The 27,467-nt window shown below is 36.7% G+C and overlaps 1 protein-coding gene and 2 pseudogenes across 2 annotated transcripts in view; 1 reads left to right on the forward strand and 2 right to left on the reverse strand.

Annotated features, from left to right (window-relative positions):
* LOC141500978 (serine palmitoyltransferase 1) overlaps nt 1–27,467 on the reverse strand; it is a 524,715-nt gene that overhangs the window by 373,144 nt on the left and 124,104 nt on the right. The gene's annotated exons all lie outside the window — the stretch shown is intronic.
* On the forward strand, nt 16,153–19,176 carry LOC141499766 (serine/threonine-protein kinase MARK1 pseudogene; annotated as a pseudogene).
* On the reverse strand, nt 25,929–26,743 carry LOC141501498 (prostaglandin E synthase 2-like; annotated as a pseudogene).

Raw genomic sequence — 27,467 nt, forward strand, 5'->3', positions numbered from 1 at the left:
TTAATACTTACCTAGCTGTGTAGCCTTGGGCAAGCCACTTAACCACATTTACCTCACAAAATCCTAAAAAAATAAAAAAATAAACATTTCAGAATGTGAGGAATATGGGGGTGTTTGGGTTCCACAAGAATGTGGAGGGAATTTGTTAGTTTACATTAGAGGGTCTGCCTGTGGTGCCTATGGGAATATATGTGAGTGTAAGACAAAAAATTTGGCCTCAACCTGATCAAAACCTGAAATTGGATCAGGTCTGCCTCCCTTCCTCACCCCCACCACCCCCAGGTCAGAGTTAAACTAGGATCTGCCTGTTCATGCTCAAGGAGATTACTATTCCCTCCATTATAATGAGCAGGGCAGGGAAAACATATGGGTGCAAATGTATCAATTAAATTATGACCATAGTCAATGATTGGCACTAAGGGAGAGGAACAAGCCTTTCAAAGTGCATATAGGACCAAGCATTTTGGGAATTTGGTGCCCCTTTTTCCTTCTGAGAGAGGTGGTCCTTTTATTAAGATGTCTTAATAAAAGCCATTTTAATCATTCTGGACTAAGTATTTATAAGTCATTTACAACAATTTGTGGACTATTCCAGGATTTGATAATATAAATATCTTTGATGGTTTCCCAGAATAATACAAGAAAATAGCATGTGCCAATGGCTTGACTTCAAGCACATTTTCTTGACCTTCTCTGAGGGGGAAATAGCTCAAAGATTCCTGGGAAGACTGGCCTGGGTTTAGAGCCAAGTGATTAAAATATCACGCTGTAAGGGGTGATCTCCAGGATGGTGGGGTGGTGGCTAGAACCACCTTGGCTGACTGAGAATTCCTCTAGGAGGGAAATCTATCCCGAAGGAGAAGTCAGAGGATTAGAGAATAATAGGGTGCCCCAAGGGAGAGGGAGATTTGGGGTACCTCTTCAGGAATTTCCCCAAAACCAGAGCCCACCATAAGGAAGGTTGCTGGAGCACTTGGAGGGCAAGGGAATTTCATGGTCAGGAGCCAGAAGGTGGAAGGAAGAAAGCTGATTGGATCCAGTGTGGTGCATAAGTGTGTGTGAATGTATGTATGTGGTCCCACAGGTGTGTGTTCATGTGTCCTGCATTCTAAATTGTCTGGGTTAGTCCCTAATCTTGTATTTCTGGGTCAGGGAACCAGCTAAAGTTTTAGACTGTGGGGGAGCTGGGAATTGAGCCAAAGAGTTTTGAAGGGGGGAGGAAAATTTCAAGTGCTTTGCTTTAAAGGGGAAGAGAATACCACTGGTGTGATGTGGTCAGGAAAGGAAGAAAATATTTTTTTAATATAGGGGTTAGGAGATAAGTTCATTGGAAGGAAATAATGTTTAATGAATGCCTCTGCTCTGGTCACATGGCCTAAAAGTTCTGTTCTCCTGACCCTATTTCTATATTGAAAATTAACCCTTTTCTGATCTACAACTTTGGGAATCACTCTGAGGATTTTAAGAGGGGGTATTAGTGTTCCATTCTAATAAAATTTGTACTGACTAGGAGGAATTAAATAACCTAGATTATAAGATTAGTTTGGAATCTTGAGCTTTATTTCAACATCTTTGAATTTAAGGAAAATGATATTGGCTATTAAGAAAAAAATATAATTATGTTATTAATTGTATGTGAAGAAACTTGGGAGTCTATGATATTGAATAATATATAATTATGTTATCAGATATATTTATTGATTTTTTTAGGGGAAAAAGAAAACAGGAGAGGAAAGAGTTTATGAAGGCATTCATGGAGAGAGTTTATTACCTCACTAATTCATTTTAATGTAAAGCCTAATACTGATGATAATTTTATTATTTTGGATTGAGTTTTGGAATGTGAGTGCTGGATTTCACTGTACAAGGTACTCTAAAGCATTTATCAAACTAAATTATTGGGAAGTTAAAATTGTATAGTTGATAGGCAAACTAATTTCTAAATTCTAATGATTTAGTCCTTTGCCATTGGCATAAATAAGAATTACCCTGGGATTTAAAATGAATCATATGTCTGAGACTGGATTCTTGGAGGATCTGGGCAGAGAAGCTTGGAAGACAAGAATGTAAAAAAAATTAGGATATTCACTTTGCTCTTGTTCTGAGAGAATACGATATTAGCATAAGAATCTTATGTTTGATGTTAATTATGTTGAATTTTTAAAAAGTCAAGATTGTGCTCTTCTCCCATGGTTACTGCAGACAGTTGATGTGGGGGGCTCTGAAAGATGAGGGAACAAATAGCAATTGTGTGGTCCCACTGTAAGGTAACTTATTAATGAAAGATGAGTTTATTAGTAATGTAATATTATTTTCTTTTTAGTTTTTGCAAGGCAATGGGGTTAAGTGACTGTTTGAAGCGGTAATAAGGGAAGTAACAAAAATTATGACTCTGGGATTCTAGAAATTTTAAATTCTGTAATGAACTTGGTATAGATCTTTGGGTTAATGTATAATGTAATAATGGAAAGGTTTGTACAATCTAATAGTTCATATGGTAATCATACTGCTGCTTTGTTATACTGGAACTAATAATATATGTGGGGAAGTTTAAAGTCATCTCACTCTAATGGTTTGAAAGAACTCAAAGTAATGATTTGTATGTTAATCAAGGCTAGTAGTTAAACAAGTTTATGTATGGAAATTTTCTAGTTATGTAAATTGGGATTATTGTGGTTATATATCCCAACACTGTAGTTGTTTGCTTTGAAGTAAAAGCACCTATGTAATATGAGGAAGATAAACACAAGAAAGACAATCTGAGATTCTTCTGTGACAATATTTAACTGATGTCTATCATCTCCTAAATTCTCACATAACAATCTCCTAGGCAAAGGAGGTGTTTATTTGGTTTTTTTGTTTTGTTTTGTTTTGTTTTGTAATGTACTAACTTGCTCAGCTATATAATTATTAAGTGTCTGAGGCCAGATTTGAATTCAGATCCTCCTGACTCCAGGGTCAGTGCTCTATCCACTTCACCACCTGAGGTGTTTATTTGTTGTAAAATACAACTAGAAGGGGTGGGGGGTTCTCTAGCCAAGGGGACTCAGATATACCATCTTTATATGGAGTTAGAAAGAGATCAGAGGCCTCCAGTATGTGGTAGCAGATGAGGCATATAGGGCCAGTGATAGAATTCCTGGTTTTAGCAAGGACCCAGGAAAGACACTAAAGAGCTTTAGGTAGGAGATTCATTATTAGGGACCAAGACTATGAATGGAATTTAGTTAACTGGACTCACTTTAAGTTTTAATTAGGTAAAATTACTATTTTAGATCATGGGACTTTTAATCAATTTTTCTTTATATAAAGATACCAGGATGGTCACCAAAAATAAAATGTTACTAGGTCAATGTATTCCTGGAGTCAAGAAGGCCAATGAACTGAAGATTACAAGTGATAGGATTATAGAGTTGAAAGTCTTTCAATGTGGTCTGAGTTTGGACCAATTTGACTTGATATCCCCAAATATGACATTTGGATGTTTCACCTGGTCGAATAAATCTGGCCTAAGACATTTAACTACCCACATGACCTCTGACCTGGACACAGACATTCAAAAAACATACCTATAAAGGAATTTTCCTTTGATGTTCTGGATCTTTATATTAAGCCACTGCAAGAAAATCAGATAATGAAATTTTAGGTTAATTGGATTTAATAATCAGTAGTTTAAATTGAGACTGGTACCTCCTGTCAGCTACATGTTCAGATAGGAATTGAGATTCCTTAATTTTTATATAGGAGGGGATATTTAGGTAAGAAGAATAGGAAATTTTTACGATAATTACAGTTTCAAGGTCTAGTTTAAAGAAAAGATTGTGAGTCAAATAAGTAATCAGGAAAAAATCTATGATATATTTGGGAATGTTTTGGAAGAAAAAATTCACTTTGCCTAAGAAAGTTTGAGTCATTTATTGTAATGAGCAAAAGATTAAGATTAAATTTTTTATTTTTAAATCATATGTTGAATACTCTTTATACTAAGATGATTGTCAAATGTGTATGTTACAATGTGAAGTTAATATGGTAATTCTCAGTGAGTCCACTCATGTAATGAAATACTTATGGAAGTTATTATGTTAAAGTGAAAGATGTATATCAACATGACAGTGAGTATGGTGAAATATACATTGTGATAAGCTATAGAATCTTGTTGTCTTGTGATGAAAACATGTTTTGGTCTGACTAAAATATTTAGCAGTTTCCTTACCAGAAGACAAGGTCTCAACAAGTCACCTGAGCTGGAAAGAATTTTTTGTAACAGAATCAAAAGATGCAAAAGGGCATCAGATGTTTACAGAGGAAAAAAGAAGCGAGGAGACACTGGACCAAATCATTCCCATCATCTCTTTCCTATGTGTACATTGTTTAGTCAAGGCATCTTCCCCTTTTGAAACCTATAACTTCTCTATGATTCTCTAAGTATGTTACCCCTACCCTTTCCTTAAATGTACCAATCAAGGGATGAAGGTTTTGATGGAAAGGAGGAAGGGGGCAAGGTGATGATGTACTCCACTGAGAGAAAACACGGTCGAGATTATTGGGTGGTATGATCATATCCTGCATGAATCTATATATCCTATCTCTGAATGAGAGAACAGGGTATTAGTAATGGTGGGAGGAAATGCAGCTGACAGAAGTCACTACCCAGTCTTTTGGTGTGACTGTTGAACTTGCGCTGGTCCAAAACTGGCCTTAGGTGCCAGTGGCCTTGAGTCCAGCCTAGATTCTCAGTTCCTAGTAAGAGGTACATTGTGGCACAGGATTCTGATTCAGAGCGGATAAACAACAGTGGCATATGACTGAGCCAGTTCAGGGTGACTATAGTCTATACCAGTCTGGACAGGACATTTTCCTGAGGACTAGTAAATATCTGTGGACATATGTCTGGAAGCAGGATACATATATTCTGGACTGCTCACAGAGGTAGATGGACTGAGACTCATGTGAGATGTAATGATGGTACCTCGATCTCTTGTCAGGATACATTAAGATAAAGAAAACTGTGATAACCACTGCATACACCAATCTGCCAACAGTTGGTCAGAGAGTTATTTTCCAGAATTATGGGCCTGCTACCTGGGCACAGGATGGGAGCTAGGGCTATGGAACCCCAATTTATATCCTGATTACATACTAAGCTATAGTGGAAACAACTACCAATAAGACAGCAAGGGCCTTGAATTCTTTGGTTGACTAATCCATGCAAACAAGAGAGACAAGATTTGTAATAGATTTATGTACTAAAGAGTAGGAGTTTATGGTAAATTGAATCTATCAATTTTCTGCCTAAAGATAGATGACAAAAAGCAAATAGTAAAGGAAATATCCAGGGACACAGAAAGTTGGCATATGCTCCCACACAAACTTGGAAAATAGGATGAGTTCATGTCTCTGATAATGAGGAAGTAAAAATCTTGATAGAAAAAGTCAGTAGTCATGTCAATAACAGGGACTGTGATTTAAAGAAAGAAATCACTAATAAGATGGGAATCATCTTATTCTTATTTAATTCTTATTTAAAAAAAGAAAATGGGGGAATTGTGAGGAATATGGAGGTGTTTGACTTCCATAAGAATGTGAAAGGAAATTGTTAGTTTACATTACAAAGACTAGGATCTGCCTGTATTGGTGCCCATGGGAAGGTATGTGAGTGTAAGACAAAAGATTTAGCCTCAATCTGATCAAAACTGAGATTAGGTCAGGTCTGCCCCATCTAGTTCTGAGTTAACCTAGGGTCTGCAGGGGAAAGGAGATTACTGTATCAATTAGTTTATGACCCCAGCTAATGATTGGCACAAATGGAGAGGTACAAGCCTTTCAAAGTGTATATAAGAACTAGCATTTTCAGGATTCGGCGCCCTATTTCCTTTAGACAGAGGAAGTCCTTTTATTAAGTTGTCTTAATTAAAGGCATTTTAGTCACTCTGGACTAAAATATTTACAAGCCATGTGTAACATAGAACAAATAAGTTCTTTTTCCTTTTTTCCCCCTAACTAGTTTTGGAAATATATCCAGTAGTAGTAGTATTGCTGGGTCAAAGGATATAGGCGTACTCCTTTAAGTATAATTTCAAAAGGGTTGAATTTTACAATTCCACAATATTTGTCCATTTTCCCTTCTATCATTTTAGTCAATCTGATAGGTGTAAAATGATATCAAGGTTTTTTTAATCTGCATTTCTCTAATCAACAATGATTCAGAGCATGTTTATATGATTATAAATCATTTTGGTGTTTTCACTGGAAAAACTGCTTGTTCATATCCTTTGACTATCAATCAAAAATACTATAAATTCTTGCAGAAAGAAAAAAGGCTAATATAGTTTGGATGACATGAATGTCCAAGGATAGAAGACCCTTTGTCAAGGAAGTTCATCAATCGAAATCTCACCCAAGAGTCTAGAGTGGTTCTTTGGAGAAAGTCTGTCATCACATAGAAAATTATAATCTCAGTCCCCTTTATAGCTGCCAGAACTACTTTAGAAGGAAAAAGAAACACACTTTCATCCAACCAAATATTTTATTTATCAATGCATGTGGTTGCAAAACAAATGAGTTTCAAGGGTCCAGAAGCTTGGTTTCCATACAGTTAATAAACAAGGTGGGGAAGTAAAGAACAGGAAAAACCAGAATTTAGAAGGATAAAGATGATTGATTTCTTACTGATGGGAGATACTGAGCTGAAAGAGAGGACAGTTTTGTGATATTCCTTAAATTGAGTGAACTTTGGGAGGGGAGTTAATTTTGTGATTTCTCTAAAATCAGGTGACTTGCAAACAGTTGAAATTTGGCCTCACGAAATGTTGGATAAAGGCTTAGTTCTCCTAAAAAGTTTTTTGTTATATTTCAAAAATTCATAATATTATCCATATTATTTACAGGCTTCTAATTTTTCTTATATGATGAATTTTAGGAAATCATTGTATAAGAAATACTACTAATAAGAAAAATTCTATCTGGAGGTTATTACAATTTTATAATTAGACAAATAATTTCTCTTTTGATCTGGATATTTTCAGATTATAAATTACTAAAATCATTGAATTTAAATTGTAAAATTTGTTAAAATTGTTAAAATGTAGTAATAAAGTATTAAAAAAAGTAATTGGTCATATTTTGCATCAAGATAGATGATTATAAAATAATTTAATGTCTGGGGGGGAATTACAACTGATCTCTTAATTTGTCCATATCTAAGATCCTCTACTTGAACATGGTAACAATAAATCATCAAGTTCTAAAGAATTTATAAGTTTACTTAGAACAGAGAGTGAGTTTTATCTGATAGATTTGGCCATTACTTATGAAAATTATGAAGTTGTCTCTATTAATAAATTGTATGTATAGAAGTTTTGAGTAACAGTAGATCTTAGATTTAAAGATTTTATTTTGCCTTACAAATAGGCAATAAAGATATCTCTTAGTCTGTGGTTTTTCTTGGTTTTTAAAATAGTTATCATGTTCACTGATGGGCAAAGCTCCAAAATGTGAAATTCCAAATTGCTAAATTCTAAATTCTTCTGAGAGGAATTAGAAAAGATAATTATCTGATTCATTGATATATAAAGTTCCAAAATGTAAAGTTCTAAATTGCTCTGAGAGGAGTTTAAACAAGAAAAGATAAGTAAGAAAAGACCTTATATGTGCTTCTATGGGCTTATTGTTAACTCTTTTTGCAACATGAGAAGAAAAAACAAATCAGCCTAGTTCTAAATTGTGAATACTGAAATTTTTCCCATTTCTGAAATATTATCATTTGAGGTACAAATCTTTGGGTTTTTTTTTTTATTTCAGGTATAGTTGCCTGATTTGTCATTAAGCCAATGGTATACCATTCAAGGAAAATTATATCTACTGCCCCCTGGAAAGTACAGCCTAAGAACTGCTGCAAGTATTTGTGCTTAGGAAGGTTGAGGAGACAACTTTGCTTGGAGGAAAACTGAACCCTCTTTTCTCCTTGTTTTCCATTGTACTGTTTCTTTTCTGAACAGAAAATTTTCCTATCTGCCTAATCCTAAAGCTGGTTATGATGGACAGATATACTGTAAATAATGTGGAACTTTACTAAAATTGACTGTCGGCTCTTATAAGAAATCAAACAGAGGTAAAGAATTTTCTCCTGCTTTGCTTTTATCAAACCATGCCCTTAAACGGACTGTCTTGATATTATAACCATGTCTTTATTTATTTTTCATAACAAATTTCTACAATTAGGATAGGTAAACATATAAGTTTTGTCACTGCTATACTAAAATGGTCATGAGTTGCTGTAATGAGATTTAAGCATGAAAGAACTAATTATTTTTAAGCTGAATTTGTTGTCAATTCCATATCCTAAACAATTAGTTAAATGAATTCTTAGGTTTGGGATTCCTTGCTAATATTCATACATACATATGAATATATATAAATAAACTTTATTTTGCTTTTGCTTTTGTTTTTGCAGGTTAAGTGACTTGCCCAAGAGGTCAGCTAGATAATTAAGTGTATGAGGCCAAATTTGAACTCAGTGCCAGTGCTCTATCCACTGCTCCATCTAGCTACCCTTACTTTATTTATCTTGAGGTTTCCTTTTTTGTTGAAGGGGTTCTATATTTTCTTTCAAAATATGTCTCTTTTGGAAATGGTGTGCATGACTACACATTATTAACCAACATCAAAATGCATGATTTCTCAATAAGGGGAGGGGGACAGGAGTAAGAGAGGGAATTTGGAACTCAGCATTTTAAAAAGGAACATAAAATTTGTTTTTACTTCTAAGTGGGGAAAAATAAAATACTAAATTAAAAACACTTATTGATACTGACCATATAATAAATAAAAGGAAAAAGAGAAAGGAAAGATTGGACCACAGAATGTGGCCTAAATGACCTATCCTACAAATCTGAGCCTAATTATAACACATAAAAGATTGACATTCAATAAAAAAGAATTTGAAACATTTTTTTGAGAACTAAAACCAGAATTGAATATTTTCTTCTCTAATAAATCAAATAACGGAAATGAAGAAGTGAATAAATGGAACAGACAAGAATAACAAAAGCAATACAATGACAACAGAAAAACCAGTAAGAAATAGCTTTCTAAATAGACACAATGAGAGATGGATGAGGGTGGGAATCTGATAGAAGTAACAGCAAAGAAGTAGACAGGGAGCTTTATGGACCGAATCTACTATCTACTTTTGTGGGATCATATTAGAGCACTGGAAGGGTAAAAGGGGAACAAGCAGATGAAGAAGAATATTGCTGCACTAGGTTCAAATCTAGAGTTGCCAATGAGGGGAAGGTAGTGTCAGAAAGAGAAGAGACTGCAGGAGATTGAGTGAAGAGGAAGTGGAGGGCATTGAATACAAAGGGAAGGAAAGAGATCTGACATTATAGATGGAACTGGGAAAACTTATGATTTCTCCTATGAGTGAAAAGAGTTGGTCATTGAAGGGACATTAGAACCTTACACTAGATCATGTCAGGGTGATTTGGTGCTTTAAAACTATTTGAAAGGAAGAAATTTGAATCCCTGGGGGCAAATGGTATCTGGAGGAGCAGGAGAGCAGGAACATAGGAAGAAAATTTCCAGAGAAATGTAGAGGAGGAAAAGGTCATTAAGAAAGGGAATAGATTAGTGGAAGAGAGTCCCTACCATGGGGACTCTCTGATTCTGCATTGTTCTTTTAGGGAGACACAAGGGAAGTAGAATCTGTGAAGTAAGCCATACAAAGCAATGGCAAATAAGAAGAAGGAAGAGGAGGAGGAGGAGGAAGAGGAAGAATTTAAAAACCTAAGTGGAAAGTTTAGAATACATATTAAATTGATCACATTAAAAATACAAAACAAAAAGGAAAATTCAGATAAATATAGCAGTCATGAATCAGAGAGTAATTATTTTAGGGGCAGTATACTAAGAGGATGAATAAAGGAAGCAGGAAAATCTTTTTTGGAAAGGGGGACAAAAATGACATTTTTAAAGCTAATGAAAAGGATTAAGTTAAAGTGAGAAGCAAAATCTACTTCACAGAGAAAAAAGAGGAAAGAAATATATAATGACATCACAAGTTGAAAGAACAAGTTACTGTTGAACTAAAACCAAAAAGGAAAGACATAACAAATACAGAGGGGATAAGCAATGAGAGAAAAAGAGCCAGTGGGAATAGGGTCATCATAAAAATTAAAATAACTAAAGGAATATAAAACTATATTTATAGAAAAAGAGTAAAAAAAAATCAGAACTTGAAAAAAATTGGATACAGACTAAAAACATAAATGTAATTTATAATTTTAAATGAGGGGGCGGCTAGGTGGCATAGGGGATAAAGCACCGGCCTTGGAGTCAGGAGTACCTGGGTTCAAATCCAGTCTCAGACACTTAATAATTACCTAGCTGTGTGGCCTTGGGCAAGTCACATAATCCCATTTGCCTTGCAAAAACCTAAAAAAAAAAATTTAAATGAGAAAGGATTAAGCATTTCAGTAAAACAAAACAAGATATAGATGAGTTAGCAATAAATAGTTAAAAAAACAAATACAAATGCAAAATAAAGATTTGGGGATGAAAAAACAAGTTAATACCAAATAATCAGGAATCATCAGCAAGATAACTGGTAAAGCAAACCAAACATTCAAAAATAAGAGAGATAAATGGAAATTATTTTGTGTTGAAACTGATAATGAAAGAATTCAGTAGTAAATTCACTCTTCAAATACTTTGCCAAACAATTTGAAAAGGAAACACTGAAGTAACAATAGACTTCCATATCCATTTTAGATAAGTCTCATGGAAAGACAGATGAAATATAAAAAGGGGAATTGAACAAATTATTATAGAAACTACAGTTAAATGACATCTGGGCATCTAGGTAGTTCAGTGGATAAAACATAGTCCCTGAAGTCAGAAGAATTGGAATACAAATCGGGCCTAAAACACTTGATTCTTACAAGCTGTGTGACCTTGTGCAAGTAATTTAATCCTGATTTCCTCCCATCCAGGACAATCTCCAGTGGTCCTGATTCATATCTCTTTAATGGACACAAATGGCATTGGAAGAGAAAGTAAAGCTGGTAACTTAGCACAGCACCCCTCACTCAAATGCAATTCATAAGCTTGTCATGCTATCAGCTCCCTTGATGTAATGGTCTTCTTTGAAAACAAAGGACAAACATTAAACAATATATGATGTCTGCCAGTTGGAAAAGCAAAAGAATATACATATTTTCTATATCATATAAGACTGTTTTTATTGATTTTGAATTACATGATTTTTCCCCTAATCTGCTTCCCTCCCCCCACACCCCACAGAAGGCAGTATATTCCTCTTTACAATGTTTCCATGGTACACATTGTTCTAGGTTGAATGTGATGTGAGAAAAATCATATCCTTAAAGAAAAATAAAGTATAAGTAATAGCAAAATCACATAACAAGATAATGGTTTTTGATTTTTTTTAATTAAAGATAGTCTTTGGTCTTTATTCAAACTCCACAATTCTTTCTCTGGATACAGATGTTTTTTTCCATTGCAGATACCATAAAATTGTGCCTGATTGTTGCAATGATGGAATGAGCATGCCAATTAAGTTTGAACATCACCTCCATGTTGCTGTTACTATTCCCTTCTTGACAATGAAATAACAGACTTAAGACACAGAATAAACCCAAGAGTCCAGTTATTAGGATAAAAACTCCATCTTAGATAAAAATTGTTGGGAAAACTGGAAGTTAATATGGCAGAAACTTGGATTAGACCAACACCTCACACCCTATACCAAGATAAAATCAAAATGTATCCATTAAGACATAAAAAACCAATATTATAAGCAAACTAGGACATCAAGGAATAGTTTATTTGTCAGATCTATGGAAAGGGAAGGAGTTTATGACTAAGGAAGAGATGGAGAACATCATTAAAAACAAACTAGATAATTTCTACTACATTAAATTAAAAAGATTTTGCAGACAAAACCAGTGTAACCAAGATCAAAAGAAATGTAGTAAATTGGGAAGCAATTTTTATGACTAGTACTTTCTGACAAATTACTCATTTCTAAAATATACAGAGAATTGAGTAAAACTTAAAAAATAAAACAAGTCATTCTCCAATGGACAAAAGGTTAAATGATATGCAAAAACTATTTACCAATGAGGAAATCAAAGCAATACATAGTCATATGAAAAAATTTCTCTAAATCATTACTTATTCGAGAAATGCAAATTAAATGCAAATTAAAGCATCTCTGCCATAGCAGCTCTCAGACTGGTCAACATGACCAGAAAGGACAATGGTCAATGTTGGAAGGGATGTGACAAATCTGGGACACTAATACATTGTTGGTGGAGCTATGAACTCATTGAAACTTTCTGGAGAGCAATTTGGAATTAATTATGAATGTGCATACCCTTTGATCCAGTAATACAACTACTGGGTCCATACCCTGAAGAGATGATGAAAAAAGGGTAAAAACATCAATTGTTCAAAAATATTCATAGCAAGCCCTGTTTACGGTGGCAAAGAATTGGAAATTGAGTGAATGTCCATCAAATGAGACATGGAACACTATTGTTCTAATAGAAACCAGGAGGGATGGGGATTCAGGGAAGCCTGAATGATTTGCATGAACTGAGTGAGATAGAAGAACCAGAAGAACATTGTACACCCTAACAGCAACATGGGAGTGATAATCAACCTTAATGGGCTTTCTAATTCCATCAGAGCAACAATGAGGCACAATGTTGTGGTTTCTGCAATGGAGAATATGATCTGTATCCAGAGAAAGAATTGTAGAGTTTGAACAAAGACCAAAAACTATAACTTTTAATTAAAAAAAAAACCAACATTATCTTACTATGTAATTTTGCTATCTCTTATACTTTATTTTTTTTTCCTAAAGAATATATCTTCTCTCATCACATTCAACTGCATACCATGGAAACAATGTAAAGACTAACAGACTGCCTTCTATGGGGCATGGGTGGAGGGAAGCAAGTTGGTGGGGGGAATTGTAAAATTCTAAATAAATAAATAATTTTTTTAAATAAGACACAGAATGAGGCACATATTGTTTGACATAGCTATTAAGAAAATTAGCTTTATTTGACTATATATTTGTTTAAAGACTTTGATTTTCCTTTTCTTCCCAATGGGAAATGGAGGAATATGATGACAAGGGGTAATAATAAAGCAAATAAATAAATAAATATACCAAAATTATCAATGAGTCATCTTTCCTTTTTATATATATATAGAAAAAAGAATAGAAACAAAACAAGAAGGAAGACCAGGCTAACAGGAGAGTTTTGAAAACAAGAAGTCAAACTTATAGTCTACTTAAAAAGAAAGGGGCGGCTAGGTGGCCCCATAGATAGAGCACCAACCCCGGAATCAGGAGTACCTGAATTCAAAACCAGCCTCAGACACTTCATTCTCTTTCTATTTTATGTTTAAATGTTTTAAATGATGTTTAAAATTTACAACAAAAATAAATTTTCATTTCTAGAACAGATGTCTGCTTTCTGTTCACTCACTGTTCTTGGGGACTGCTGTATGTCTGTGTATCTAAGAATACTGTAAATTATCATCACCTGGTGCCTTTGAGCATCAGAAACCTGTTTTACTAGTGGGAGTGGATTAGAATCTGGAAAGGATAGTTAAGTAGTTGTATTCTGGTGAATAAACAAAGCACTTGGAGGCCTTGATGGAGCATTTGTATCTGAAGTCAACCTTGTCTCCCTTGTCATCATTGTCTCCCACCCCTCCAAGACTGAGGGAGTCCAGAAGGGGATTTGACACAAAGTAGGCAAAAGTCCCACCAATCTGGCAGGAAAAGATTTTAGATAAAACATTTCAGAATCATGGGGTACAGGGATATTCCACTATATATTTTCATATCCATAAATGTTGTACCTTCCTTACCAAATTCCTTGATGTTGCCAGGTTTAGAGCTTCACAATTTAAGGCATTTCATAGTGAGCCTGTAATAAGATGTGAGAGATATTTTTTTGAAGGATGGAAAAATGGGTGGGAGTCTTTTTTTATTCTCTTTAAAACTTAAAGTTATATGTTGTATATAAGTATATATACATATATACTCTCTCTGAAAGAAATCACCTAAACTACATGATCACTATGTTTCAAAGATTACTGATTCTTTTTTTTTCTGTAAAAGAACTGCAATTTGACCATGCTACCATTTCAGAAAGCTGAAGCAAGTTGTCTCTTTTTTAAAGTGCCCTCTCCTGACATTGTCATAAAGCTTTTTATAAATTCTTAAAGTAAATTCAGTCAAAATGTCCCATTCTTGTGCATTGGATAAGAAAATTAATTTTAATTTTAATGCTAATTATTCTATGGGCATATAGATCAATCTGCTGATTGATACTAACATATCAAGACAAATTGTTTTCCAAACATCTGTTTGATTTTCATGTTTTCTCTCATATTAGACTCTTGGATTTCTTAAAATAATTAACCATAAGACTTCATTAGACTAAATTGAAAAAAAATCTCATCACCCAAATAGATTATTTTGTGTAACAATTCCCAAAGTCCACATTCCCAATAGCCTTGGACTTTACTGCTTTTTCTGAGCCATACTTGAAGGCAGGTTGATTACTGGAAAGAATAACACAGCTAGTGTTTTTTTTTTCATTCTAATCCTAAAGCCCAGTTTTCTGCCTCTTCTGGATCAAACAATCCGGGAGTTTTGTGTCTTATTTTAAGACACATACTGTTAAACCAAACTTGACCATGAAAGAATTCAGTTTGGTCATCAAAACTTTAAAATAAAATTTCTTCAGATGTATTGACCTTATTTGCAGTACTTATAGTTACCATTTTTCCTTATTTTTTCCCACATTCTATTCTGATATTTTTGCCCACCACAGATATATTTGTATTAGATTTTTTTAAAATTAATTACAAACATATAATTGAATTAAATTTCTAAAAAGTCAATTACAAACATTTACCAAATGCTTAATTTGTGCCAGGAACTGTATTGAGCACTGAAGGAATAACAAGGAAAAATCACTCCTTGTCCTCAAGAAACTTACATTCTAATAAAGAAACAACATTCAAATAACTAGATGCACAAGATATATACAAAGAAGATGGAAAGAAATTTCAGAGGAGTAGTGATTTTCAGCTGAATGTACTAAAAACAAATGTTGAATAAGTGACAAATAGTGTATATAAGAAAAAACAAGGTAATGTAAGATAGCCTTAGAAGGAAAGGCACTATCAGGAGGACCAGTAAAAGAGACTCCTCTAACACAGGAAAGTGGCTCTTGAACTCTTAAAGGAAAGCAAGGATTCTAAGAATAAGAGGTCAGGATGGAGAGCATTCCCAGCATGGTAGACAGTCAAGGCAACGTCATAAAGATAGGAAATGGAAGGCCAAATGAGAAGAAGAATAATAGTAGTTTGGATTTTGAATTGTGCCAAGACAATTAATGTCTAAAAATAATGGAAAGATAGACAGAGCTCAGGATTGTGAAGAGCACAGAATGTCAAATAGAAGACTTGAGTGAATCATTAGAGTTTGACACAATGAGACACACACTTAAGAAAAAATCACTTTGTAAGCTGTGTATTGGATAGATAGCAATGAGGAAAAACTTGAGAGGGGGAAGTTCAATTAAAAAGTTATTTTTTTAGGAAATAGTTGATGAGGACCTGAACAAAGTTCATATTTGCATGACTAAAGAAAAAGTGAAGTATACAAGGAAAATTCTATCAGAAATGTATGATGAAATGTGGAACTTAACTGGGTATGTGGACTGCTAAGAATAATAATAATAATAAAGAGCTTGTAAACTTGAGTGGCTAGAAGATGTGGTGCCTTCAATAGTATTAAGAAAGGGAAAAGAACCATGATGACATAATAGCAGAAAGTGTCCTACGTAAAAAAAAAAATCCAAAACAAACAAACAAGAAAAAAGCAATTTTATTCGAGTAGATCTAGAAAATTTACTAGACCAAATGATGAGGGGTAATGCTGAATTGAGTTAGAATTGAAGAGGAATCCCCTGTACTAGGAGTATTAAAACTTTCAGAAAGAACCTATAAATCGACCCGCCCACCCGGCGGCGGTGGCAGAATGCCTGTTGGAGAACGCGCGCTGCCCGGGGAACGAGGGAAGGATGCGGGACGCGCTGCCCGGGGAACGAGGGAAGGACCCGCAGTGGCGGCGGCGGCGGCCAGACGCGCTGACCCTGAGCTGCTCCCGGCCTCTCCTCGAAGCGTCCCCCGAGGTCCAGACCCGCCCCTTCTGTGGCGATCGAGGCACTGCCTTCCCCCGCTGCCACGACCTGGCGAGCGTAGCGGGAGCGGACGCCCCAGCCCAGGCGCCCGTCTGCATCTCGTCCTCCTAGTCCTCCTTCTTGTCCTGGTCCTCGTCCTCCTCTCGTCCTCCTTCTCGTCCTCCTCCTCGTCCTCGTCCTCCGGCCCGGGCCGCGCACTGCGGGCCGCCCCGCTGCCCCCCTCCGGCCCGGCCCGCCCCTCCTCGGCCCGGCCTCCGAGACCCCGAGCGACCCCGCGGCGGCCGCCGCGCCCGCACAAGATGTCTGCCCGGACACCGTTGCCGACCGTGAACGAGCGGGACACGGAACATCATACATCTGTTGATGGATACACTGAACCACACATCCAGCCTACCAAATCAAGTAGCCCACAAAACGTACCACGATGTAGAAATTTCCTTACATCTGCTACAGATGGACAGCCTCACTTTGGAAATTATCAGTTGCTTAAAATAATAGGGATGGGAAATTATGCCAAAGTGAAATTGGCAAGACATATTCTTACAGGTAGAGAGGCTGCTGTAAAAATAATACGTAAAACTCCACTGAATCCTACCAGTCTACAAAAGTTATTTCGAGAAGTATGAATAATGAAGATATTGAATCATCCCAATATCATAAAATTATTTGAAGTTATTGAAACAGAGAAGACACTGTATTTAGTCATGGAATATGCCAGTGGGGGTGAATTGTTTGATTACTTAGTTGCCCATGGAAGAATGAAGGAGAAAGAGGCCCGTGCAAAATTTAGACAGATTGTGTCTGCAGTACAATATTGTCATCAAAAGTGTATCGTGCACCGTGATCTTAAAGCAGAAAACCTGCTTCCTGATGGTGATATGAACATTAAAATTGCTGACTTTGGTTTAAGTAATGAATTTACAATTGGAAATAAATTAAGCACATTTTGTGGAAGTCGTCCCTATGCAGCTCCTGAAATTTTCCAAGGAAAAAAATATGATGGCCCTAAAATAGATGTATGGAGTCTTGGTGTTATTTTGTATACATTAGTCAGTGGATCTTTGCCATTTGATGGTCAAAATCTAAAGGAACTGCAGGAGCGAGTCTCTAGAGGAAAGTATCACATTCCATGCTATATGTCTACAGACTGTGAAAATCTTCTGAAAAAATTATTAGTACTGAATCGTATAAAAAGAGGCAGCTTGGAACAAATAATGAAAGATCAATGGATAAATGTTGGTCATGAAGAAGAACTAAAGCCATATACTGAGCCAGAACCAGATTTCAATGACACAAAAAGAACAGACATCATGGTAACAATGGGTTTTTCAAGAGATGAAATAAATGTATCCTTAATAAATCAGAAATATGATAAAGTTATGGCTACTTATCTACTTCTGGGCGTTAAACCACCTGAATTTGAAGGAAGTGAATCTTTGTCCAGTGGTAATTTGTGTCAGCGATCTCACGCCAGCAGTGACCTAAACAACAGTTCTATGCAATCTCCTGCTCATCTGAAGGTCCAGAGGAGTATACCAGCAAATCAGAAACAGAGGCATTTCAGTGACCATGTTGGTCCATCAATTCCTGCCGCAGTGTCATACACCAAAAGGGCTCAGGCAAACAGTGTGGAAAGTGAGCAAAAAGAGGAATGGGACAAAGATGTATCTCATATACTTGGCAGCACTGTAGTTGGATCCAAGGCAGAGATGACAGCAAGTTCTCTTGTAGGACCCGAAAGAAAAAAATCTTCTATGCCAAGTAAGAATGTCTTTCCTGGAAGTGGTATGACAAGAAGAAACACATATGTTTGTGAAAGGACAACAGATCGTTATTCTGAAATACAGAATGGGAAAGACAGCAGTCTGACAGAAATGTCTGCAAGTAGCACCCCTTCTGCGGGCTCCGACATCACTTCTGCTGCAGCGTGGACTCACCCTCGACACCAGAAGTCTGTGTCTGCCTCTGGCCACCCTATAAAAGTCACGTTGCCAACCATCAAAGACGGACCTGACTGTCGACCTGCTACAACTCAGAGAGGTCCTACTGCTTCCCCTTCTGCTCACAGTATTAGTGCTACAAAGTATTAGTGCTACAACAGACCGCACCCGTTTTCCTCATGGGAGTTCAAGTCGAAGTACCTTTCATGGAGAACAGCTTGGAGAACAACAGAATGCTACTTATAATGGACCAGCTGCCTTACCATCACATGAAACTGGGACATTTTCACATGCCAGAAGGGGGATATCAACTGGTTTAATAAGCAAAATAACTTCCAAGTTTGTTTGCAAAAATACTTCTGGGGAACCAAAGGAAAGAGAAAAAGAGGACAGTAAACATTCTAAGCCACGTTCTTTGCAGTTCACTTGGAGTATGAAGACCACTAGTTCTATGGACACCAATGATATGATGAGAGAGATCCAAAAAGTGTTAGATGCAAATAATTGTGATTATGAACAAAAAGAGAAGTTTTTACTTTTCTGTGTACACGGAGATCTCAGACAAGATAGTCTTGTTCAGTGGGAGATGGAAGTCTGCAAGTTGCCTCGCTTGTCACTTAATGGGGTTCGCTTCAAAAGAATATCTGGAACTTCTATTGCATTTAAGAGCATTTCATCCAAAATTGCAAATGAGCTTAAACTATAAAGAAAACTAAATTTACAGGATCAGGGAAGATGTATTCATGATCTACGATTTGTGAATATACTGATAATGCCTAACATGATTGGCCTGTGAAACACCCCCTGTAGAATTGCCCTTATTGCAATAAGGTTATACATAGTTATGAACTGTAAAATTAAAGTCAGTATGAATTATATTAAATAACTGTAGCTAAAATGTTATGTTCACATGTACAGGTAAATAAATTGAGTATTCTGTTCATTTTATGTTCATAGAATTGTATAATAAAAAAAGATAATTGCTTAAAAAAAAGAACCTATAAATCAAGTGCGAGACCTCAGCCCAAATAAGGGCACAACCAGACTCATATCATACTCATACCGAGGCATTATAAGGTAGAACAATTGACACTTTAAACTCACTCTCATCTGAATTAGTCAAACAGAGAAGAAAAACACACATACACACACAGACACACACACAGACATAGAGTTGAGTATAGAAATACATTCCACTCAACTGGGAAATAGGAGAAAAAGAGGAGGGGGAAAAGGAAAATTAGAGGGAAGGTAGATTAAATGAGCAATTAATCCTAAGCAAAAAAAAATAACGAACAGAACTTTTTAACTTTTTTGAAGTGACGAAGAATTAAAATGTGTAGGAATTGGAGAATGGATGAACACTATAATTTGGGGAAACAATAACCAAGTTAAAATATGTATTCATAAATACAGACACGTATACACTAGTTTCTCTGAAATCATCTCCTTCAGCATTACTTATAGCACAATTGTATTCCATCAAACTTATGCACGTGACAAATTTCTACTGTGCTATAAGAAATGATGAGTGAGATGATTTCAGAAAAAAGATGGAAAGTCCTACATGAACTGATGAACAGTGGAGTGAAGAGAAGCAAAAAAAAAAAACAATTTATAGCATTTCAAAAAGATTATAAGACAATCAACTTTGAAAATCTTATACATTTTTATTAGTATAATGACTAACCACAGTTTCAGAGAAGCAATAATGAAATGTACTACCTACCTCCTGATAGAGAAGTGAAGGATTCAGAGTACAAATTAATTCCAATATGTTTTGGACATAGGCAAAGCATAAATTTCTTTTGCTTGAATGTGTTTGTGTTTGTGTGTGTGTGTGTGTGTGTGTGTGTGTGTGTGTGTGTGTGTGAGTGTGTGTATGTAAAACAGGTTTTATTTTTCTTTTATTCTCAATTGGGAAAGGGGAGTTAGGACGGCAGATATTTGTTGATTGAAAAATAAAAATTTTTTAAAAAGTAATGTTTAATAATAGAGCAGGGCATTTTTAGGAAGAAAGATATAGACATATTGAGCTTGTGATGCTTATGGTATAATCAATTTGAAAATGTCAAAAAGGCAGTTCTTGATAGTTCAAGAGTTGTAAAACCTCAAAAGAAAGACTAGGGATGACTGAAGAAATTTGGAAATAGTGTATAGATGGTCTTTAGACCAGAAAATTCAGAGGAACTATGGAAAGGTTCATTTCATTCCAATGAAGGAGAGTAGGGGAGCACAATCCAGGACAGGAAGTATCCTAGCAAGCCAGCAGCAAACCCAGAAGGAGATCGTAAATCTCAATGTGGTGGAGCAAGCAAATACCAACACCAAAACTCCCCACCAGCCTTAACAAAGGCAGGGGAAATGGCAGACTCCAACTCTGAAAACCACTACATAGCTGCTTCAGCACAGCTCTGAGGAGACAGGCATGCTCCACTGCTTAGACCATGTACTTCAGTTTAGCCCCAGAGAAATTCAGAATCATGTCACTGGGTCTAAACAGCATTAGGACCCCAGCTCAGCACCAGGTAAACTGCCAGACCCTTTATGCTCATTTACGAATCCATCACTTCAGTGTGGAGTACCAGACATGAGGGTCCCCCATGGACCCTAGGGACACAGCAACATAAGATGAGGTAAACAGCCAGGACCTATAGTCACTGGAACAAGAAGCCTGAGACAGTGCCACTTATATCCTAGGAACAAACCTCAAATTTTTAAAAAAGGGAAAAAGTCAAAAAACAATGAGTAAAAAATAAAACAAAAAATACAATCATAGAAATTTATGAGAATGATAGAAAAGGCCAAAACACAAATTCAGAAGAAGGCAACAATGACAAAACACCTATAAACCCCAAAGGAAAACTGGAAATGGTCTTAAGCACAGAAAGAACTCACAGAAGAGCTTAAAAAGGAGTTTTGAAATCATAGGAGATGTAGAAGAAAAACGAAAAAGAAAACTGCTTAAAAAGCAGAGAAGACCAAATATCCACTGAGGAAAATAACTACTTAAAGAATACCACTGGCCAAACAGGAAAGATTCTACAAAATTTAATTGAGGAAAATTCCTTTTTTTATTAAAAATATTATTTGAGTTTTACAATTTTCCCCCAATTTTGCTTCCCTCCCCCACCCCCACCCCACAGATAGCACTCCATCAGTCTTTACTTTGTTTCCATGTTTTACCTTGATCCAACTTGGGTGTGATGAGAGAGAAATCATATCCTTAAAGAGAACAGAATTCTCAGAGGTAACAAGATCAGACAATAAGATATCTGGGGTTTTTTTTTCCAAATTAAAGGGAATAGTCCTTCTACTGTGTTCAAACTCCACAGCTCCTTATCTGGATACCAATGGTACTCTCCTTTGCAGACAGCCCAAAACTGTTCCCAATTGTTGCACTGATGGAATGAGCAAGTCCTTCAAGGTTGAACATCACTCCCATGTTGCTGTTAGGGTGTACAGGTGTACAGTGTTTTTCTGGTTCTGCTCATCTCACTCAGCATCAGTTCATGCAAATCCCTCCAGGTTTCCCTGAAATCCCGTCCCTCCTGGTTTCTAATAGAACAGTAGTGTTCCATGACAGACATATACCACACTTTGCTAAGCCATTCCCCAATTGAAGGACATTTACTGGATTTCCAATTCTTTGCCACAACAAACAGGGCTACTATAAATATTTTTGTACAAGTAATGTTTTTACCCTTTTTCCTTATCTCTTCAGGGTATAGACCAAGTACTGGTATTGCTGGGTCAAAGGGTATGCACATTTTTGTTGCCCTTTGGGCATAGTTCCAAATAGCTCTCCAGAAGGGTTGGATGAGTTCACAGCTCCACCAACAGTGTAATAGTGTCCCAGATTTCCCACATCCCTTCCAACAATGATCGTTATCCTTCCTGGTCATACTGGCCAATCTGAGAGGTGTGAGGTGGTACCTCAGAGAAGCTTTAATATGCATTTTTCTAATAATTAATGATTTAGAGCATTTTTTCATATGGCTATGGATTACTTTGATCTCCTCATCTGTAAATTGCCTTTGCATATCCTTTGACCATTTGTCAATTGGGGAATGGCTTTTTGTTTTAAAAATATGATTCAGTTCTCTATAAATTTTAGAAATGAGTCCTTTGTCAGCATCATTAGTTGTAAAGATTGTTTCCCAATTTACTACATTTCTTTTGATCTTGATTACATTCATTTTATCTGTGCAAAAGCTTTTTAATTTAATGTAGTTGAAATCATCTAATTGGTTTTTAGTGATGTTCTCCAACTCTTCCCTAGTTATAAACTGTTCCCTTTTCCATAGATCTGACAGGTAGACTAGTCCTTGATCTTCTAATTTGCTTATAGTATTGTTTTTTTATGTCTATGTCCTGTAACCATTTGGATCTTATCTTGGTAAAGGGTGTGAGGTGTTGGTCTAATCTAAATTTCTTCCATACTAACTTCCAATTATCCCAGCAGTTTTTATTAAAGAGGGAGTTTTTATCCCAATGGCCCAACTCTTTGGGTTTATCTAACAGCAGATTACTATAATCCTCTCCTGTTTTTACACCTAGTCTACTCCACTGGTCCACCACTCTGTTTCTTAGCCAATACCAAACAGTTTTGATGACTGATGCTTTATAATATAATTTTAGATCGGGTAGTGCTAAGCCACCTTCGTTTGCATTTTCTTTTTCATTAAGCTCCTGGCAATTCTTGACTTTTTATTTCTCCATATGAATTTACTTACAATTTTTTCTAACTCATTAAAGTAATTTTATGGAATTTTGATTGGTGGGGCACTAAACAGATAGTTTAGTTTTGGTAGAATTGTCATTTTTATTATATTAGCTCTCCCTATCAATGAGCAGTTGAATCTATGACACATCAAGAATCCAACAGTTTCAAAAGAAAGAAAACATGGTAGAAAATTTAGGTATCTCTTGGAGAAAAAAAACTGACTTCTAAAATTATATCCAGGAGACACTATATTGGAATTATTGGATTACATGAAAGAGATAATCAAAAGCAGGGCTGGGATAGCATTCTTCAAGAAATTATCAAAAAAAACCTGACCTAATATCCTGAAATCAGAGGACAAAACTGAAATGATCCATCCATCACAACAGGAAAGAGATCCTAGTGCTCACTTTTGCAGCACACATACTAAAATTGGAAGATAAAGAAAAGAGATCCTAAAATTAAAAACTCCAAGGAACATTATAGCCAAATTTCAGAATCATCAGGTTAAGGAAACAATACTATCAGTCAGAAAGAAACAATTCAAATATCAAGGAGCCATAATCAGAAAAAGACAGGTCTTGGTAGTTGCATTATTAAAGGATCAAAGGTCATGAAACTTGCCATTCTGAAAGATAAGGACTTAGACCAAAACCAAGCATTACTTTCACAGCAAAATTAAGGGGGAAATAGTCATTTAAAGAATTGGAAGGAGTTCAAGTTTTCATAAAGAAAGGACCAGATGTAAACCAAAAGTTGACTTCCAATATCAAGACTGAAGAGAACCATAAATTGGGTGGAAAAGGAAAGAAAATATAAGGGATTCAATGAAGTTAAACTGTCTGCTACCAAACTTAATGGATTTGCTCATTCCATCAGTGCAACAATTAGGCACAATTTTGGGATATCTGCTATGGGAAATATCATCTGTATCCAGAGAAAGAATTGTGGAGTTTAGACAAAGATCAAAGACTATTTCCTTTAATTTAAAAAAAATCATCTTAGGTAATTTTGCTCTTATAGTTTTTTTTCCTTAAGGATATGATTTCTCTCTCATCATATTCAACTTAAATCAATGTATACCATGGAAAAAATGTAAAGACTGTTGGGGGTGGAGGGAGAGATTAGGGGGAAAAATTGTAAAATTCAAAATGATTAAATTTAAATTTTAAAAACTGTCCTACAATATATGTTGTTGACAAGAAACGTGTTTAAAACAAAGAGACACACACAGAGTAAAAGTAAGGGGCTGGAGCAGAATCCACTATGCTTCAGTTAAAGCAAAAATAGATCTAATTAAAAGCAATAAACTACAATAAAGTACCATAGGCAATGAATCAATATCAAGATTTAATATATATGCACCAAAATAGTAAAAGAACAGTCAAATGAGTTACACAAAGAAACAGATAGCAAACTATACTACTGGAGGCCCTCAATTGTACCTTATCATAACTAAAGAAATCCAACAAAAATTTCACAAGAAAAAAGTTAAGGAGGCAAATAGAATATTAGAAAAGTTAAAGATGATAGAACTTTAATGAAAACTACATGGGAACAGAAAAGAATACACCTTTTTTCTCAGCAGGACATGGCACATAACACAAAAACTAATAACATAAAACCCTCAAAATAAAATGTAAAAAAGATAGAAATATTAAATATATTTGTTTCAGATCATAATACAGTAAGAATTATATTCAACAAAAGGCAGTAGAGAGAAGAAAAACTGATGGGAAATTAAATGATCTAATTCTAAAGAATAAGTAGCTCAAAGAATAAATTACTGAAACAATAATTTCATTAAAGAGAATGACAACAAAAAGACAATACACCAAAAATTTATGGGATGCAATCAAAGAAGTATTAGGGAGTAATTACTATACATGCTGATATCAATAAAATGGAAAAAAGAATAAATTAATGAATTGGGTATGAAACTAAAAAACTTGAAAAAAGAATAAAATCCAAAATTGAAACCAAAATGGAAATACTGAAAAATCAAAGATTAGATCATTAAGATGGAAAGTGAGAAAAACTATTGCACTAATAAATATAGGAAATGATTCTATGAAAAAAATCAATGATAAACAAGCAATTGGTTAATTTGATTAAGAAAAAAAGAAGGCAGCTAGGTGGCACAGTGGATAAAGCACCAGCCTTGGAGTCAGGAGTACCTGAGATCAAATCCAGTCTCAGACACTTAGTAATTACCTCACTGTGTGGCCTTGGGCAAGCCACTTAACCCCATTGCCTTGCAAAAGAAAAATCCTAAAAAAAATTGAAAAAAAAAGAAAACCAAAAATTCACTCACAATAATGAAAAATGTGAAAGCCCCACTAATGAAAAAAGAAACTAAAGCAATAATTAGTAAATATTTTGCTCAATTATATGTCAATAAATCAGAAAATCAGTAAAACTGATGAATATTTTTTTTTGGAACAGCAAACCATTTCTTTATTGTAGACATGATTCACAACTGAGGAGGCCTCCTTCCAGGACTCTCTGAGTGAATGGAAGGATAACCAGTCCACAAAGAACCACCTGGCCCTCACATCCAAGGCCTTGGAACTTCCTAGAAAATTTCTTTAGAATCCTGTAGCTCCTCTCTCAAGGTTCTAGGGCCCTTGACTGCTCTTTCCCTCCAGGACACAGACACCCAAGGGTCCAGAGAAAGTTACCAAGGTAGGCCAGGAGAGAGGTCCCTGAAGCCTTCAAAGAAGACCAAAAATAAATAGTGAAAGTCCTGAATCTCTGAGTCGGGATCTCAACTTCCCTGGGATTGGGGCAGCCCTAAAAAAAGATTCTTTGGCTCCTTCCCCAGTTCCCCAGGCTGAGGCTTAACAGCATGCTTAGGGTTAGATGCTAGGGAGATGGAGGAGGGAAGGGGCAAAGGAGAGCTTCACACACACCTCCCTGCTTGCTGGCAGGCCCCACTGTGGCTCTAGAATTCACAGGTCCCTTATACTTAGCCCCGCCATGGGACAGAAGCTCAAGGGAGAGTCAGTAGTTTCCTTGGGCTTCAGCAATGGCTTTCTCCATCCGAAGGTACCAGGGCCCAACGTTGAGTGTGGCACATCATGTTCTCAAAGGCCTCCAGTACTTCCATCACACGAAGTACGCCATACACCACCAAGTCAGCAAGGTTGGGTTCCTTTCCCCCCATAAAGGGCCTGTCTTTGCCAACTGCTGCCACCCACTGGTTTGCTGCCTGGTGCAGGTCCTCCCGGACGTCGTCTTGCAAGTGGTGCCTGCTCTTGAGTCTCTTGCTGATGATGAACATGGCAGCCGCACCCACATATTTGGCCACCTCTCCTTCCATAGCTCCAAACTTGCCTTTGTGGACAATGTAATCAAAAGAAGCCAGGGCTTCTGTGGGGGTGCGGTAGACATTGGGTGAGATGAGGTGCACCAGTCGATCATCTGCCCATTGTTGCCACTTCATTTTTTTCCGTTCGAGCTTCTTTCCCACTGTAGAGACGATGGTTCTCCTTCTCATTCACCATGAGCCAATATTTATTGCCAAATTCAGTCACCTCTTTTTCCTGTTCATTCACTGCCTTCATTGATGGGTAATAGGAGATGATTTCCCCCAGGTTCTTTCCAGACACCAGGTACGTCTTGAATGCGCTAATGATCACAGAAGAGTCGTTAAGTTGCTGTAGTAATTCTCCTTCCTAGGCAAGCAGGATAGGCACCTTTCTGTAGGAAGAGAATATGATCTCCTGCCTCCGGACAGGGTTCACCTCTACCACCTCATATGGCAAAGCGTGAAAGTCCAAGAAGGCTCGGACCTTGCTGCAGAAGGGGCAAGTCTTGTACTGGTACAGGGTCAGTTGCGGACGGCCCTCAGCAAGCTGTAGACAGAAGAAGTGGCCTGCGGGGCCGCCTGCTTGGCCAGCTGCTCCTGAGACCGCAGCCGGCCCGCATCGTGTGGCCGAGCCCCAGGGCGCCCCGAGGGCCAGCGCCGCCACCCCCAGCAGCCGCGGGGTCCCCTTGGGCGCGGCCCCGGGCCACGGCCCCGCCGCTCCCGAGAGCCCGGCCGGCCCGGCTTCCAGCCCACCGGCCTCGCTAGCGCCAGCCCGCCCGGAGCACAGCCACGGCCACGGCCATCGTGACCGTGCATACGGGTGGGCTCGCCAAGCCCAGGAGGCCCATCTTAGAAAAAAAAATTGAACAAGCCATTATTTGAACTCCCTAGAAAAAATCCACACAATCAAATTGGATCACAAGTAAATTATTTTTTCGCGTATGTGTGTTTTTGCAAAGTAATGGGGTAAAGTGACTCGTCCATGGTCACGCAATAATAAGTATCAAAGGTCTGAGGTCAAATTTCAACTCAGACCCTTCTGACTCCAGGATGGTGTTTTGTGCGCTATGCCACCTAGCTGCCATTCATGAATGATTTCTATCAAACATTTAAAGAAAAATTAATTCAAACTAGTTCCACTATATAAACTATTTGGGAAAATAGGCAAAGAAATTCTTTTTATATTATAAATATGGTGTTGACACCTAAACAAGAAGCAAAACTGAGAAAGA

Source organism: Macrotis lagotis, chromosome X (genome assembly GCF_037893015.1).
Source record: "Macrotis lagotis isolate mMagLag1 chromosome X, bilby.v1.9.chrom.fasta, whole genome shotgun sequence".
In the NCBI taxonomy this organism is placed as follows: Eukaryota; Metazoa; Chordata; class Mammalia; order Peramelemorphia; family Peramelidae; genus Macrotis; species Macrotis lagotis.